Raw genomic sequence first — 19,992 nt, 5'->3', positions numbered from 1 at the left:
TGAAATATGAAATTCTTACAAACATTTTAATGATTTGTTTTTTTTTTAGAAAAAGGATGGCATTGTCGCCGGGGAGGGGGTACATTGAGGAGGTGGTGGAGTGAGATAAGAAAAATAATTTAATTTTTTATATGGATAATAATGTTTAACTTTTAATTAATATTAATTTTTTATTATTTAATTTTTATATAGATAAAATATTTTATCTATGTGCAATGTTATGTGTTAATGTTTTTTCATATAAAAGAGAGAGTGCACTACACACACCACTGAGGTGTGATCTCAAACTACAAAGTGATAGTTTAGGAATGAAACTCATACTTTCAATAGTTTAGGTATGAAACTCAAAAAAAGTGAATAGTTTAAGTGTGTCTTCGACACTTATCTCCATATTTAAAACAAATTACACTTAAATTTGACCTAATATATTCGAGATACATAATTTTGGACGTATCTGAAGATATAAAAATCTGATAACATACGTAATATTGTAAACTAAAATATATTTAACTAACTCTTAAACTAGTGTAAGTTATAAATTCCCTGTTAAATATTAAATATTAATTATTATGAATGTAGATTAATTTTACACGCCCTTCTTCAAATTCCAACTCCTCAAGTGATTGACATATACTTTGTGGCATGTTACATCATATTTGAGTTGATCAATGATTAGCTGGATGTATTTTAAGTGAAATTAAATATCATCAAAATATTGCTCATAATTAACAAATTAGTACAAATCATGTGCAACTTTAAAAACAAGTATGTACAACTCATTGGGTCGGTTGAGGAATCCCTACAACCCCATGTCCCCTTAGATTAATGATGCACGTTTTGACAATTTCTTAATGTGTATTAAGAAAAAAATATCATCAAGATATTGCTTATAACTAAAATAATCCTTCATCAAATTATTAAATTTTTTAACGTGTGTTGCTGTATTAATTTTGGATAAAATAAGGTTAAGCAATTAACAATTTCGATTTAAATCTCCCAAGTTCAAAGAAATTCGATCTCAGCTAATGTCAATGAGAGGGGTGTAATTATATTTTATCAATTCAAACACATTTTCTTCATTCAAGAATATTGTGGCACAATATTTTTTGTTTTAAAAAAATAAATTTGTGTATTTAAATAGATTGTCCAAGACCAAGAACATTAATATATTGGTTATTATATTTATATATTTTATTTTGCATATCATTCACTAAATTAATAACTCCATCCATGAATAACATATGATCTGTGATATGCCACGTCATATTTGGGGTGCAAAATACAAATTTTATTTTTATTTTTGAGTTAAACAGTTATTAATTGGATATTTTCAAATGTAAATAAATATCATCAAGATATTATTGATTATTATAATAGTCTTCTCCATTAGCAAACTATTGAATTTCTCAATGTGCGTTCGCTTGGACTAATTAGAAAAAATAGTTTTCCTATTTACATGTGTTCATGTATTGAGGCAATTAACAATTTTGATTGGTTTGACATTGTTTCGAGAATTATAGATCTACCTTCAACCTTACACAACTAGTTGAATAAGGAAAAGGGATAAAAGGATCTCAATATCTAAATCTTTTTAACTTCGAAATCTTCATAATCACCATTAATAATAATAAGATAACGAATTTGGGTAATAGATATCCAGTAAAACAATAAAAGTTCATGTGAGTTAGCTTGGACACGATCATCACTAGAAAAAAAAAAGATATAGAATTTGAAACCATATTGGCACGTAATTTCATCCAAATTCCATTTCGCACCCTAATCCATGTCCTTCATTAGATGGATGATTTCTCGGATGTTCACTCAAATTTTATTTTATTTTACCAATACTACTAAACTATTTTTTGAACTCAACTTTGTTGAAGAATGCTGAAAAATCATTGAACTATTTGTTTGTAAATAAAATGTATTCAACTTTGCGTAAGTATCATATAAGATCACATCTCTTTTGTTTCGTCCTTATGATTTTCAGTAGTATTATTTAAAAAGTGATTCAAAAAGATTAACTGAATTGGGACATGGGTAGTTTAATAGAACTAGTCTTTGGGTCTTTGTTAAGTAGTTTTCTATATTCACTTTAGTTTTATTATGTTGCTGATTAAGTGTCATAGTGGGTTACATGACCTATATTTTAGGATTAGTTGTTTCCTTAGGCAATATATCATGTGGGCATATTTTGTTATTTAAGTACTTTCAATTAATCTGAATTAAAATGCAGTCGCAGTTTTCTTCCTCTTTTTTTTTTATTATTTCCAGATTTCTCTGTACTTCTTTTCCAGCAAATTTGGTATCAGAGCTAGTCATGGCAACTAACGGTAGTTCATTGAGTGTGGCACAACACTCATTCCTGTCTTCAAGGAGAAAGCTATGAATTCTGGAGTATACGTATGAAAACTATACTCAAGTCTCAAGATCTTTGGGACTTAGAAGAACATAGATATACATATCTCGATGAAGAAAATAGGTTGCGAGACAACAAGAAAAAAGATGCTAAGGCACTGGTGTTTATCCAGCAGGCTGTCTATGACAATGTTTTTTTACGAATCGCAACAAAAACTACACCGAAGCAAGTATGATCCATTCTGCAGAAAGAGTTTCAAGGATATTCAAAATTTATTGTGGTGAGACTGCAATCACTTCAAGGTGACTTTGAAACCTTGATGATGAAAAGTGGTGAATTTATTGCTAATTTTATGTCAAGAGCAATGACAATTGTTAGTCAAATGCGATCATATGGAGAGAAGGTTACTGATCAGATTATTGTTGAAAAGGTATTGAGAAGCTTGAATCCAAAATTTGATCACATTGTTGCGGCTATCGAAGAATCTAAGGATCTATCAGTTTTTTCCTTTGATGAATTGATGGGATCTCTTCAAGATCATGAGGTGAGAATCAATTGATCAGTAGAGAAGAACGAAGAAAAGACATTTCAAATGAAAGACGCAACCACTAAATATGGAGATAATAATGGTCCATCAAGTAGAGGATTTCGTGGTGGTCAAGGTCGTGGCTATGGAAGAGGCAGAGGAATAAATAATGGCATAGGCAGTCCAATAAGCAAGGCAACACAAAGAATGACATTCAATGTCATCATTGCTACCGCTATGAGCATATATAAAGGCTGATTGTTGGTTTAAAGACCAAAAAATGAATTTTGCAGCAGAAGAAAAGGAGGAAGAAAATTATCTTTTTATGGCTTGCATTGATACAAACCATAAGCCAAGTGATAAATGGTTTGTAGATAGTGATTGTTCAAATAATATGACAGGGGTCAAATCTATGTTCAAAGAGCTTGATGAGAAACAAAATAAGAAGGTGCAACTTGACAACATAAAAAAGATGCAAGTTGAAAGAAACGACAAGGTGGCTGTAGACACTAGACACAACAAAGTAAAAATATTGGATGATTTTCAATTCGTACTAGATTTAGGATTCAATCTGTTTAGTGTTGGACAATTAATGGCTGACGTATACTGTTTTGTTTGATGATGATGCTTGTGTCATTATAAACAAGAAGTCGGTCAAAAAGTTTCACATCACTAAGACACCAAACAATATGTTTTTGTTGGACGTCTCTAACATGGAAAAGTTTGCTCTCGCTGCAAGTGCAAAGGAGACTCGAAGCTATGGCATTTGAGATATGGTTATCTCAATATAAAGGGTATGAAATTACTAGGTAATAAACGTATGATTCTTGGATTACCGAAAATTAGCTCTCTTGATTTGTGTGAATGGTGCATTTATTGGAAACAAAACAGGAAATCTTTTCCTGTTAGAAAAGCATGGAGAGCTTCTAATGTTTAAAATTAATATATGCCGACTTATGTGGTCCTATGTAGACTAAGTCCTTAGGTGGAATTCTTTGTTTCTTGTTGTTTACTGACGATTATAGTTGCATGAATTAAGGGTATTTTCTGGAAAACAAGTCAGAAACTTTTGAAAATTTCAGGTGTTTAAAGTTTTGGTTGAGAATCAAAGTAGCTGCAATATCATTGTTCTTCGCACATATAGAGGAGGAGAGTTCGTGTCCAACGATTCAATTTGTTTTGTGAATAAAATAACATCCATAGGGATTTAACAACTCCATATACCTCATAGCAAAATGGTGTCGCTGAATGGAAGAACCGGACTGTGGTGGAGATGGCAAGAAGCATATTACAAGTAAAGAAACTCACAAATCAGTTCTGGGCAGAAGCTGTGGAACCACCTATTTACTTGCTGAATCTTTCACCAACAAAAGTTGTTATGAATAAAACTCGTTATGAAGCTTGGCATTTTAGGAAACCAAATGTAAGTCATTTACGGGTTCTTAGATGTGCTACTTATGCGTTGGTAAACTCACAAGCTCGTCAAAAGCTTAACAACTACATTTTTCTTGGGTATTGTACTCAATCCAAAGTATATAGATTGTATAATAACTATTAATGGAAAAATCTCAGTCAGTCAGAAGGGATGTAATATTTGATGAAAATACAAGCTGCAAAAATGTCGTAAAAAGTTGGTCCGACAAAATATTCCTATGCCTCTTGGAATCACTGAAGAAGAAGAAAGGGGTCAACCCCTGCAAGTTCACTTTCACGCTCTTCTATGGAGTTACCAACCTCACCAATTTCAGCAACTCATGAAGAGTCTTCAGATGAGATAGTTTCATTAAAAAGATCAACAAAACTTAGAACGTCAAATCTCAAATATGCTAATAACCTTTATACGACTTGTCAATTTGCTTTTTTTGTTTCAGGTCCCTTAAATTATGAAGAAGCTGCAGAAAAAGAAGAATGGAATAAATCAATGGTGGAGGAAATGAAATCAATTGAAAAGAATGAAACATGGGAAATGATCAAAAGGGAAAAACACAATTTGTCTGAAGTGGGTGTTTAAAATAAAATTTGTTGTAGATGGTTGCGTACAAAATCACAAAGCTCGTCTTATGGAAAAAGGCTATGCACAACAATATGGTGTCGATTTTGAAGAAACATCTTCACTGGTAGCTCAATTTAAAACATTGAGGCTGGTTCTAGCATTGGCTGCACAGTTGCAATGGCAGTTTATAAATTTGATGTCAAGTAGGCATTCCTCCATGGAGACTTACAAGAAGAAGTCTATGTCACACAACCCGAAGGTTTCACAAAAGAAGGCGATGAAACAAAGGTGTACAAGCTTTTGACAAAGGAAGGTGATGAAACAAAGGTACAAGCTGAAAAAGACGTTGTATGGCTTGAAGCAAGCCCCTCGAGCGTGGTATAGCAAGATTGATGGATATTTACATAAAAATGGATACATAAGAAGTAAGAACGAACCCACCTTATATGTGAAGAAGGAAGGTAACTGTCACATCTAGAAACCACACCCTAGAAGATATGGCATTCTCGGAATGCAACCGGGCGTACTTGACCTCTCTGAGGTTTTGTACAAGCGCTTCCGTATCGTTCATCGCATATAAACATATGAAAAGTAGTGCGGAATTAAAACTTTTCATAAACATTCTATTAAGTCTTTAAAAACTCATTCATATAAAACTCATAGGGAATACTAAGTCTCAATTCATCAAATCTTAGACATGAGAATAATTTGGGATACGGCCCATACAATACGAATATAGAAATACTTAGTGTATTACAATACTTCAAAGGAAATAAAAGACATCTATGACCTCGAGTCAAATGAGGACATACTTCAACTTCACTTGAATGATGTTACAATCCAAGTCTTGCTTCCGAAATGCTCCCCACCTACCAACAACTATAGAGATAGATAAAAGAATGAAATTAGTACAAACACATGTACTAAGTATGACATAATGCATAAAATCATGAAATGGGACATCATATATTATAAGTGGGAAGCTCCAACATTCAAAGTTGAATTACCATTTTGCCCCTAGATTTAATCATAATATTAAAAAATAATTAATTAATTAAATATTAAGTAGCTAATCATATTATATAATTATATTATACTAAATCCTAAAAGTGAAAAGGTGTTAAATTAATATAATTCATTCTTTTAAAAAACTATGCATTAATTTTCTTAGTTACTCTGAAAAGGTTAAGAATTTGAAAGGTTACTTTAAGTGGTTCAATAATATGGATTAGATTCAAATGCATGTATAATCTATTATTTCCAAATTAATGCATTGATTTCCTTCATTAATTCGAAAAAATAGATAAGTAATTTGAAAAGTTACCTTTCATCTATAATGATAGAATACGTTGGAGTGTAAAATATATTTAATTTGAACAGTCATTTCCTAAAGTTATATAAAAGCTAACATATAATGCAATGAAGACATAGAGATTTGGAAGAGTTACCTGGCACAATAAATTTATAGGTTACAAAAGTTTAAGGAAAATGCAAGCCACCCTAATTAGAAAATGAATCTATTCACTTATATTTATTGTATTACAAAGCACAGTCTTGTCAGAAAATGATATGAGATGAAGTTGAAAGGATCATTCTTGATCCATATGTTTTATCGGGATTCGGGGGAGTCAGGTAAGGCCAAGAGGGTTCAGTCAAACCCTCTGTGGTTTATACATATGGTTTAAATAGCTTTTTTTAAATGTATATATAGTAGATGTTGAACCTTCGTGTGTTTAGTTCTTCATATTTTGAACCTTTTTTAGTGAAAATCTTAGTTCTGTCACTGTTTTATTTGATATGCTTTTCTCACTATTGATTCTATTATTAATGTCTAAAAATCATATTTTATATGTTTAGTTTTGTACTAAATGACTCATGGTTCATGTTGACTATTTGTTGCAATTTAATAAATTTTTACACATAGATTTACGCTCAATATTTGAAGTTAACATGAATCAATCCTTGTTTGGATATACGTGCAATGCATGTACCCAGAAACTAGTTTATTAGAAATTTGCATCTTTTTCATTTAAATATCATATCATAATCATAAAAATAACATTTAACACCTTAGAAACACATAAGATAACATTTAAGCAATTTAGTACATTTTTAAGGTCACTTTACAGTGAACCATTTCACTTTTACAGTGAAGTTCCTTCACTGTACAGTGAAGTGCGTTATCTTCACTTTAGACACTTCCTAACATGTAATACCCTCACTAAAAGCTATCCTAAGATTCACTTAAGTAATATAAAGAGAGACCGCCCATACAACCTCTCTAGGCACACCTAAATGATCTTTAAGACCATCTATAACGAGATCAACACACACTTACAATGACATCGTACACATGAACATGAGATCCTTGTACCAAAGGTGATTCTAAGTCTCACTTGAGTGAGTTGTGAAACGACCACCCATACAGTCCCTTACACACACACTTAAGAGATCCTATAGACTACCTAAGATAGAATCATTCTCACTTAATACATCAACATATAGATAATAAGACATTTTCCTTCCAAAGGTTATTAAAAGACTTACTTAAGTAAATCAAGAAGATAACGTCCATGATTGACCTGTTCAAGATTACCTAAATAATCCTTAAGACTACCTAAGGCTTAGATTATGTCCACATAATCAACATCTTCCCGAACTAGAGTCATTCTTAAGACTTATCTAGGTAAGATACGAAGTGACCATTCCTATGCCCAAACCTTAACTAGACAACCCTTAACTACTCTAGATAAGTACTTATTCATTTAACATGCTTTCTTAACTTAAGTCATTACATTCATTAGTTCATTTAAGACTCATTCATCACATAAGGACATTCAAGTAATGGTCTTGGACAAGACCTAGGGACTCTAACTAACACCTTCAAAGCCTATCGTGCAATGTCTAGATAGCGTCCCATACCACCACCTAAACCCCATAGAACTTCTCTAATGCTAGTAGGTTTCCCACATGATGAGAATAGGCAATAACCGACATAGACCAAGATATCTAGACATAGAATCCGGAGTTCTAACCTACTCCGATGACGGTGTTCTACTTGCCATAGGTAGAACTAGGATACATCCCATGTAGGCACATGGTTAAGGAATATGAAGGGCTTTTATGCACTATAATCTCATTCTCAAGTAGAGCTACATTGCACTATAAGTCTCCTTCTCAAGTAGAGCTACTTCCCATGACATAATCACTCGGTGCTAGACTTTGTTCTCATAGAGTAATTAACACTAAAGGTTCATATGAAGGGGTTCTATATCTAGTTCATAACTCAATCACATTCACCCTACCAAAGAGGTCCACTGGGGCTACCTTTCAATGACGACTAAGATAGCTCATCATGAATTTAGTAAGGATGATATGATGCCGTTCCAGCCAATCAAACCTAAGTTCATCATCCTATACATGAAGGATACCATTTCGGCTCTCGACTTCAAAGTTCATAGCCTTACCACTAGGTTTAAAGTTCCACGTACATGACCTTCTTAACATCATCCAAGGTCTCACATATCGTTCATTCATACATGACAAGGGTGCACTAAGCCTACCTAGTCAAGATATCTCGTATTCATATATCATCCATACATATATCAAGTAAGGGACACAAGTCTACCAATGCAAGACACAACATACTTTACTTTATTACATATAACATATCATTCTTTGAAGCACTTGGGAATATGACCCTTATCATCTTTATGTCATCCTATACGTTACCATATCATCATCAATATAACATCATAACTCATATAGTCAAGTAGGAACAATCATGCATCAACATCTAAGACTACACACATAAGCACATAGTCATAGTCTAACATGATCTCCTAATATACATAGAAAGAACACATACTTTTACATTACATCACATGTAGATAGATATGCTCATACTTCACATAAATCAACTACACAAATCATCATAATACTTCAAGTAGTGCCGACAAGGCAATGATCATCATAATGCATAAAGTAACGCCGACAAGGCCACTTTAATTGCAAGTAAAACACATAGCACCGCCGCCATAAGTAGATCATACCAATCACAATATAAATCAAGTTTAATTAACATAAAATAAACAGAATTAGGGCAGCGTACCACCAATCCATTCTCTCCACTTCAATCCATGTCTAAATCATCCAATTCAATACCATAAGGCTCTTACTCATGTCCATAACCAATAATTCAATACATAAACTATGATATTCAATGAAACTAGGTCAATTCAATATAGATTAATCAATCTAAGGCAACCTAGATATTAATCCAATACAATTATCACATCAATCAATAGCACATAGAAAACTACACTAGAATTCATAAGCATTAGATCAATATCACTTAACCCATAAAGTAGTCAAAAACTAGGGTTCATCAATTACATGGGTTCATAGGTTAATTGAGTTAAAATCATATAATTAACAACAATTCATCAATATACAATGCTTTAAAACCTTTAATGCAAGAACCCATGGATAGATCATAAAATTGGACAATTCATCTTTGAAAACTTTAGAAAACTTCTTTGAAAGTTGGGCTCCTTGATGAATAGTGTTTCAAGGATCAAAAACCATACCTCAATAAATCTAATCCTCCAATTTGATGAAGAATCTGCACTCAATTCTCCAATCCAAGCCCTTCCTTTGAGTTTTGGCTCCAATGGAGTTCTAGAGAATTTTTAAGGGAATTTGGGTTTTGATTTTTGAAGAATGAAATCTTCTAAGTGTTAAAGGCTTATAAAAATGTTTAAAATACACAAAAAAAAACCCTAATTAATCTCCCTTTCTCTTATTTGTACATGTGGTGAATTCACAACTTCACCCTAACTTAACAGCGAACTGCACGCAGAAGACAAGTACCATCGATGACTGGCAGTCGACGGACCGTTTGTCTACAAACGGACCGTCCTCTCCTCTCGTCGTTTGGTTCAGAGAATTGAATTTTGGATATTGAGCTCCCTAGGATAAGTCATGACCCACGACACCCATTGATGGGGCTTCGACTAGCCCACGAGCCGTCGTTTGAGGCCTGGTCTAGACAACTTTGGCTCTTGAGAAGGGTCCTTCCTCAAGGACCCTTGGTTGGTCCTTGGGGACTTTCACCCGGACGTTTCCAACCTTAATATGTTTGTATACGAGTTTAGGACTTCTCACATAAATTTCATCCAAAACAAACATGTAAAACTCGACGAAATATGCCAAAACACACAAGTTCGTTTCAAGGCAAACCTTTCGAACGTCAAGGATGTTCTTGGACGTTTGACCTTTAAACTTCACAAAACTTGACACACTGCCTATAAACACTATAATAACTCATATAATGATTATATTAATTCATGAAACACATATATAAGCATATAACCACGTATGAGGCACATAGGTGACTTAGTCGTCGAACGTCTTGATCGTCCCTTGACGTTTGACTTCCAATGCACCTAAAGCTCTAGACATTGCCTCAATACCACATTTTAGACCATTTTAAGACCTTATACCATCATGAAAACCATGTTAGGCTCTAACTTCATCTAAGTCATTTGAGGGGTGTTATAGTAATGATTTCATTGTGGTTTGCCTTTATGTTGATGATATCATTTACACTAGTTCTTCACGATCTCTTCTGGAAGAGTTTAAGTTTCAAATAATGAATGAGTTTGAGATTTCAGATAAGGTTTATTACATTACTTATTCAATTCCATCAAACTGAAGAGGGAATATTTCTTTCACAGAGGGAATATTTCTTTCACAAAGGAAATATGCTAGAGACCTACTCAATAAATTTGGCATGCTTAATTGAAAGCATGTGGCTACTCTAATGAATATCAATGAGAATCGCAACAGGTAAGTGAAGAAGAATTGACGGATGCAAAGAGGTTCAAAAGCTTGGTTGGAGGTTTAATATATTTGACGCATATTAGACCCGATATTGCATATCATATTGGTGTTATATCTAGGTTTATGCACTAACCTTCAAAGGTACACTATGGGGCAGCAAAAAGAGTCTTGCGATACATTGTTTGAACTTTGACTTTGGTATTTGGTACTCAACACTGATAATTTCAGATTGTGCGGGTACACAGATAGTGATTGGGAAAGTTCATTGGACGATAGACAGAGTGTTTCGGCAAATGTTTTTACTCTAGGTTCAGGTGTGGTGACTTGGATTCAACGAAGCAAGCTACAACATCATTGTCAACTTCAAAAGCTGAGTACATTGCAACAACTTCAACAGATTGTCAAGCCGTCTGGCTAAGGAGAGTGTTAGCTGATCTTCAACAGGAGCAAAAAGGAGCAACAGAGATATTTTGTGACAATAAAACAACTATCTCCATGACAAAGAACCCAACATTTCACAGCAGGACAAAGCATATTGATATTCGTTATCATTTCATCTGTGACTTGGTACCAAGGGAGGAAATATCATTGGAATATTGTAGCACACATGAGCAGTTGGCTGATGTATTGACAAAGGCTTCATCGAAGGAGAAATTCTGTTACTTCAGAGGATTGTTTGGTGTTTGTAGTTTTGAATCAAGAGGGCATGTTAAAAAGTGATTCAAAAAGATTGACTAAATTGGGACATGGGTAATTTAGTAAAACTAGTCTTTAGGTCTTTGTAAAGTAGTTTCCTATGTTTACTCTAGTTTTATTAGTGTTGTTATTTAAGTTTCATAATGGGTTACATGACCTATATTTTAGGATTAATTGTTTATCTCTTAGCCTATATATCATGTGGGCATATTTTGTTATTTGAGTAATTACAATTAATCTAAAATTAAAACGTAGTCGCAATTTTCTTTTTCCTTTTTATTATTTCCAGATTTCTCTGTACTTCTTTTCCAACAATATGAAGGTAAAGTTGCGTGACTTTTGGTTAAAAAAAGTTGTTTAGTGATTTTCATAATAAGTTGAGTGTATCTCTTTTAATTCGTTCTAATGACTTTATGTGATACATAGGTAAAGTTGCATGACTTTTGGTTAGAAAAAATTGCTTAGTGACTTTCATAACAAATTGAATGATATTTTCATTTTAAAAAGTAATAAAGTGACTTCTGTGCAATAAAGTGAATGAAAAAAGGATAACTATATTCTCGTATTATCGTAAATGATATTTAAATACTCTTTGTTATACTTTTAGGATTCTAATGTCCTTACCATCCAAGTTTTAGGGTATCTGTATCCTTTCTACTAACGATGGAATGCATATCACAATATTAAACACCTGTGACCTATCCGATATTTATTTAGTTTTTATCCATAATTAAAAGACTCACCCGAATTAACTAAAATACCCACTCAAATAAAAGACTTGTTTTATTTTTTTCTATTTTTTCTCATAATGACCATCTTTTGAAGGTTGCTATGAACATGAGAGACTAATACCCTTGTTTGGGTTATGATAATTGCTTGAATATTTTTGTATGAAATTAGAAATAGATTGTTTTGGTATCTATTGTCGTGCCATGGCTTATGTGGTTGTTTATTTAATATTATGTGTAGTTATTCTTGTAATGACCTTGTCGGTCATTTTTTAAAATTTTAACAAAATTACCGTTTAACCCCTTTCAATATTGATCCCAAGTCATTTTGAGTGAGTTTTGAAATTAGTTTCAAGTTTTAAGTTAAAAAGTTATGAATTTTGAAATTTGAAAGGCTAATGTTGTTAAAAAGTGTTTTTTGGTGTCTAATGAAATTTCGAGTGTCGGAATGAAATTTCGTTGATTCCGTCAGTATTTAGATGTGAGAATCGGTCCAAGAGAGTTGTAAGTTTCAAATTTGGAGTTTTTTTGGATTTTTGGTCCCAAGTTAGAAGATTGTGGAGTTTTAGCTTTGGGTTGACTTTGGTCAACATCTGGGATTCGAATGCTCGGATAAAATTCTCAAGTGCTCCAATGAATTTGGGGATTATTTTAGGCTCAAAAGAGGTCTTGGTTGAATTTTCAGAAGTCTTGAGCTTGTTTTAGCTTTTTTAGACGTTATATTAATTTCTTTTGACTTTCACGGGTATCGGGTCAAGGAGACCTTCCTTAAATTTGTATTTTGATGGATCCGTTGAGTTTGAAACTTCAAGATTAGTCAAAGTGCATATATAGTTTGTGTGTATGAAGTTTCGAATGAATCCCAATGGTCCATTCGATGATTTTTGTGTTGACTGAATTGGGTTGAGGTCTGAGTTTGCTACACTTCGCGATCGCGATAGGGTGTTTAGTTTCGTGAACCTCGTGATTGCGAGATACTAATCGCAAAAGTGAGGGAGGTGAGACCCCAGACCTTTGTGATAGTGTCTGGCCTTTTCGCGATGGTGACCTTCGTGACACTGAAGGTTAGTTCGTAAAGTGCAGGCCGAAATTTTTCGGGGTTTGCTTTTGCTAACCATAGGTCACTTTTGCTACATCTGAGACCCCCTTTGCCTGACACCCTTGGGGTTTTATCCATTTTTCTCCATTTTGATCTTTGTAAAACCCTCAGACGCGAGTTTGAAAAGATTTTTTGTGCTAAATCATTTTGGTAAGCTTTTGTGACCCTAAAATTTCAATTTCGTTTGAATACTTATGAAGTTTAACTACAAAACTTAGGATTTTGATTGACAAATGACAAGGTTTTTCAAGAACTTGAGTTTCAAAACAAAAATGGTAAATGTGAATTTTTCCGACATTTTCGAAGTTTTTTTCGCCAACGAGTGTCAAATGACCTAAGCAATACTTTTTAGTTAAGATTTTGAGTTCAAACCTCATTTCAGAATTGAGGTTTTAAGTTGAGTTGCATTTTACAAAATGTATGATTTATGTGTTGTTAATTCTGGAATCTTATATAATTACGTGGTTGGATTAGATTGTGTGACTCTGAAAAATTGTTCGGAAAGGAAAGACTCAAGTCTTGAATTGACTTTTGATTGAACTTGAGGCAAATGATCTTCTAAACCTTATAAAACTTGTAGAATCTTGTATTTCCAATGTGCAACAAACTACCGACAAGTGACGTAATAAGAATAAAAAACTTGTTGGATTTAGCTTGATCTTATCCTATGTATTTAAGACCCCCACAACTACTTGATATATTCAAAATGATTCAAACAAGGCGCCAAAAACAAGTTCCACACGAAATGAGATAATGCTGCACTTCATGTAACCGCCGGTCAGCTTTGACTTTGCTCGCCTTTTGGACGAGCTGCTCTCCTGTTTAACACTTCCATACTTATACTTTTCAGCCCTGCACTGCTACCACTCCATGCTTCCACGCCACAGTCATAAATCTATGCCATTGCTTCATCCCACGTTGGCATCAATATCTTTCATTGTTGCCTTAGCCTTGCTGGTCGTTTGCCCTTTTTTTTCTTTGAATATCAATGCTATGTCCATACAACATTGTTAAGCTTTCATCTGGTCAAGTCCTCACCAAGCTGCCTTGCCTTCAAGTCCTTGGTCCTCACTTGTTGCTTCGAAATCAGGCCATGGTGCCACTGTGCACACCTTAGCTTTGTCAATAGTCTATCATCAACTAAGCCTTGTATGTTTGTTTCCTTGGTGAAGGAATATTGATTGTATTAAAGTGTTAAGGGAATACATGGGAGATATATATAGGAGATATAGGAAGGAGTACTAATCCTAATAGGACTAGGATTAAGGAGTACTAATCCTAATAGGACTAGGATTAGTACACAGTAAATACTAATATTATTTTATACTATTTATTTAATACTATCTGTTATTATCCCCCCTCAAGCTGAGTTGAGCGGAAGCGAACGGAAGCTTGGAACTGAGGTAATCGTGCTGTCGGCTCGGGAGAGGCTTGGTGAGAATATCAGCCGGTTGTTCTTCAGTGGGTACATACTGCACAGTCATGGTGCCGGCCTGAACTTCATCGCGAACAAAGAGACAATCGGTATCAACATGCTTCATTCTGGTGTGTAGGACGGAATTCTTGGCCACACAGATGGTTGATTTGTTGTCACAATAGAGAGCAGGAACAGTGTGAGTGGCGCGGAGTTCGCGAAGAATATATGTGACCCACATGGTCTCAGCAGCAAGAAGAGCAAGGGCGCGGTATTCAGCTTCAGTCGAGGACCGAGAGACCTTGGGTTGTTTTTTTGTACACCAGGAGATCAGGTTCGGCCCCAAAAAAACGAGAAACCCCGATGTAGATTTTCTGTCATTTTTATCATTCGCCCAATCTGAATCTGAGAAACCCCGAAGCTCCAAGTCCCCGGGTCGAATGAGTAAACCACGACCAAGAGTGCCAAAAATGTACCTGAGAATGCGTTTTAGACAATGGTAATCATGTTCACTTGGTTGATGCATGCGCTGAGCAACTCGGTTGACAGCAAACTGGATGTCAGGACGGGTAATGGCCAGATACTGTAGAGCCCCAATGAGGCTGCGGAAGTGGGTGATATCGGCAAAGGGGGTGTCGGCTCCATTCGTAGACGAAGAGACTGCCATCGGTGTTGGTTGACTGGTGCATTTTTCCAGTCCAGCTTTCTGCAACAGATCTCGAGCATATTTTGACTGATGAAGAAACAAGCCGCTGCCTGTCCGAGAAACCTCCATTCCCAGAAAATAATGTAACGGGCCAAGGTCCTTCATTTTGAAGGTAGTATGCATAGCTCGAGTGACATCCTGAATGAGAGCTGCAGTAGAGCCTGTAATAATGATATCATCTACATAGACAAGAAGAATGACTGTACCGTGTGCTGAATGTCGAGTAAACAGACTCGTGTCGTGTACGCAACACGTGAAGCCGAGTCCCTGGAGGAACGTTTTCAGACGTGTGTACCAAGCACGGGGGGCTTGCTTGAGCCCATACAGAGACTTCTGGAGTTTGCAAACATGTTGAGGGAAGCGGGGATCAACATAGCCCGGTGGTTGCGTCATGTAGATAGTTTCATCAAGCATGCCATGAAGAAAAGCATTGGAAACATCCAACTGATTGATGAGCCAATTGTTGCGCACGGCGAGTGACAGTACCAGGCGAATGGTTTCCTGCCGAATAACAGGACTGAATGTCTCGGAGTAATCAAGCCCATACTCCTGATTGTAGCCTTTAGCAACCAAACGAGCCTTGTACCTGGAAATACTGCCATCCGCATTGTGTTTAATTTTGTACACCCATTTACAGCCCACTGGGTGCCGCCCATGGGGCTTAGGTACAAGAACCCAAGTTTTCTGATCAGTCAAAGCCTTAAACTCGTCATCCATAGCATGACGCCAATAAGCATTTTTTGAGGCAACAGAGTAGGTTGTTGGTTCACTATCGGGAAGGGGTGTATTTGGTAGTATGGTAGCCTGAAAGGTTTTGGGTTTAAAGATACCGGCTTTGCCACGGGTTAACATGGGATGAGTATTGGGGGGTGGCACGGGCGGTGGTGATTCGGGGGTGGCCGGGAAGGACCCAAAACGGATCGGGCTGGAGATGTTGTGGGTATGGGGTGGTTCGGGTTGGTTGTGAGTGTGGGTGGTGGTTGCGGGTGTATTGTGGGTGACGGTCGAAGGGGTGATGAGGGGTGGTTGGGTAGTGGGTGGAGGTGTGGGGGAAGGTGGTGAGGGACCCTGTGAGTATGTTGGAAAAAGGGGAAGGACGCCAATGAATGATGTATTTGTGGAGGAGGAAATAGACTCGTAGGGAAACTCATTTTCGACAAATTTGACATGACGAGATATGTAGACTTTATGAGTTTGTGGGTCAAGACAGCGATAACCCTTGGAGGTAGGATGATAGCCCAAAAAAATACAAGGACGGGATCGGGGTTGTAATTTGTGAGTAATATGAGGGCGTAGCCAAGGGTAGGCAAGACACCCAAAGACGCGGAGGTTGGTATAATTGGGAAGTTCTTGGTAAAGGAGTTGATAGGGTGATTTGTTGGAGAGAGTGTGACTGGGCATTCTGTTAATGAGGTAGTTTGCGGTGGCTAGAGCTTCTACCCAAAAGGAGACAGGGAGATGAGATTGATGTAGAAGAGTAACCACCGTTTCAATGAGATGGCGATGCTTACGCTCAGCCACCCCATTCTGTTCGGGAGTGTATGGACAGGAGGTTTGATGTATAATTCCCAGGGATTGCAGAAACTGGCCAAAGATGTTATTGACATATTCCTTTCCATTGTCACTTCGAAAAAGTTTAACATGAGAATTGAATTGTGTTTTGACCATTTTTTCAAAAGTGACAAAGGTGGTGTATGCCTGTGATTTGTGTTTTAGTGGGTACAACCAAGTGTATTTTGTAAAATCATCCACAAAACAAATATAATAGCGAAAACCAGCAAATGAAGGAACAGCAGTAGGACCCCATAGGTCAGAATGAATAAGTTGAAAAGGTGCAGTTGTACGCTTCTCAGATAAAGTAAAAGGTAATTTATGAGATTTAGCAATTGAACAGGAGTCACAATTGTTTACATGAATGGAAGAAAAACCTAATTGAGACATTAAAGAATTTATTATTTGAGTAGACGGGTGACCCAGACGACTGTGCCACAACAGACTGTGGCCATCAGCCGAAAGAGCCACCGGAGCCACAGGAACGCTTTCTGAAACTGGGTGGGCAGACGAACTTGTGCCAGGAAGAACGTACAGACCATGCTCACAGGGGCCCTGAAAAATCACCCTCTTGGTAGTATTGTCTAGGATCTGAAAATCATTAGAGGTGAACAAGAGTGAGCAATTATTGTCTTTTGTGAATTGGTGAACTGAAAGGAGATTGGATTTAATAGAAGGGACGTGGGTAAGGTTACCTAGGTGAAAGATAGCGGTGGGGGTTTTAATGGTACCCGTGCCAGTGTGAGAAATATTAAGGGACTCACCGTTGCCAACAGTAATACCATTGGAGCCATGATATGGATTTGGAGCGTTAAGCTTGGATAGATCAGAAGTAACGTGCATGTTGGCCCCAGTATCCAACAGCCATTCAGAGGAAGGGCCGGCTTGAGATGCATAATTGGCACGGTTATCACTATTTCGGCTCTCCTCATACCGAAACCAGCAACGAACAGCGGTGTGTCCTGTTTTCTGACAGATTTGACAAGTTGGACGATCCCGCTCGTAAGTGCCCTGCCCGCCGCTGGAAGATGACTGCCCGCCGCTGCCGAAGGAGTGCAGGCTGTTGTTGCTGCCGTGCTGCTGACCGTCGTACGGCGGACGACTGCCCTGCCGACCGCCGCGCCCGCGGCCTCCGCTGTTTCTGCCGTAGCCGCCGCGGCTCCCCTGCCGGCCGCCACCACGCCCCCCGCGATAGTTCTGGCTTGCGGTGAGGGCGGTGGCCGGCTCCATAACAGCGGCTTCTCGGAGAAGAAGTTTGCTCTCCAGATCCACGTTGATTTCTTCACTTTTTAGCCACGAGGAGAGAGTAGCCAGGTCAACGGGCGTTGGACTGATGCGAACTGCCTGTTTAATGGAGGAGTAAGCTGATGGGAGCCCCCGAACGACGCACATGACGAGATCTTTTTCGGGAATGATTTCGTTCACGGTGTCGAGGGCTGTGATGATGGTGGAGACCTCGTCTAAATACTCCGCCATAGTTTTCGTGCCTTTGGTAATTGTGTGGAGACGATCACGCAATTGAAAAATATGAGAGTGGGAAATTGATGCATAGCGTGTTGCGAGGGCCGTCCACAGGGCTGAAGCAGTTGTGTAGGATCGGACGTGTTTCTGAACCGTGGGAGAGATGACCGCAATCAAACATGATCGGATCTGGCCATCCACGGCTTTCCAGGCGGCATGGGCCGGATTGGTTTTTTCTGATTTGTCCGTGGCGGTGATGACTGCCGGCGGCGGTTCTGTGCTTCCATCGACGTATTTGAGAAGGTAATTGGCCTCAAGGGCTGTAAGAACGGTGATTTTCCATGTAGGGTAATTCATGTCTGATAATTTTTCGGGAATCAGGGCATGAAGAAGCCTGAGAATGAGTTTAACGCCAGAAGGAAGTAAATCGAGAGGATCCACCTCGGTTGTCATGGCTGCCGCCGCCCAAGAGAAGAGAGGGAACGATCGGTACCCTAAAGAGAGAAAAAAAAAACTAGAGAAAAGAAGATCTAGGTTTTCTGGCTCTTGATACCATGAAGGAATATTGATTGTATTAAAGTGTTAAGGGAATACATGGGAGATATACATAGGAGATATAGGAAGGAGTACTAATCCTAATAGGACTAGGATTAAGGAGTACTAATCCTAATAGGACTAGGATTAGTACACAGTAAATACTAATATTATTTTATACTATTTATTTAATACTATGTGTTATTACTTGGCTTATACAAGTGACAATGTTAACATGCTTAATACATTGTCCATGCTGCCATTTAATTGAGTGACTTAGATCAGGAGTCTAACACCAAGCCACCTTTAATGGTATGGTGCACACTCTTTCCTGAAAAATTATATGAGGTAAAAGATTAAATTTTAATTATCATAAATGTATATTTTGTTTTCATTAAATTAATAACTCGAACCGCGAGTGACATATAATTATGATAATAACTCACATCATATTTGGTCTGCAAAATATATAAATTCTATTTCTCTTTTAGTTAAGCAATGAGAATGTTTTTAAGTGTAAATAAATATCATCAAAATACTATTGATTATACACTAGTCCTCCATTAAACTATTAAATTTCTCAAGGGGCGTTGCTAGACTAATTAGGAAAAATAGCTTTCCTACTTATAAGTCCATATATGAAACTATTTTTTGAATAGAATGATGTATGTTGAGGCTATTAATTAACTGTTTTGATTGGCTTGATGTAATTAAGACCTCACAACTCTACTCTAAAAATGTGAATAGTTCATTGTGAATATATAAGTTTGAACTGCGTGATATATGTCCTACTTTCTCACGTGTTTTAAGATCCTTTATCGAGTGTAGCAATCGAAAGTGATTTAGGGTCATAAGGAACCTATAACACCAAGCAAGCTTTAAAACCTTCCTACCACCTAAGTTTTCACATTAGTTCATGCAAGGGTCAACTTCAAACAAGCATATCTCTTAGCATATCATGAATTAGGTGACTCATGGACTATTAAACTAAAGGTCTATATGAATTTGTTTCCAATGTCACCAAGTTTGCATCAATTATCCAGGATTTAGGGGTAAAAAGTTATGCACATTACTAGACACT

The sequence above is a fragment of the Solanum pennellii genome, chromosome 7 (assembly GCF_001406875.1).
Source record: "Solanum pennellii chromosome 7, SPENNV200".
Classification (NCBI taxonomy): Eukaryota; Viridiplantae; Streptophyta; class Magnoliopsida; order Solanales; family Solanaceae; genus Solanum; species Solanum pennellii.
This window is presented reverse-complemented; position numbering follows the sequence as displayed.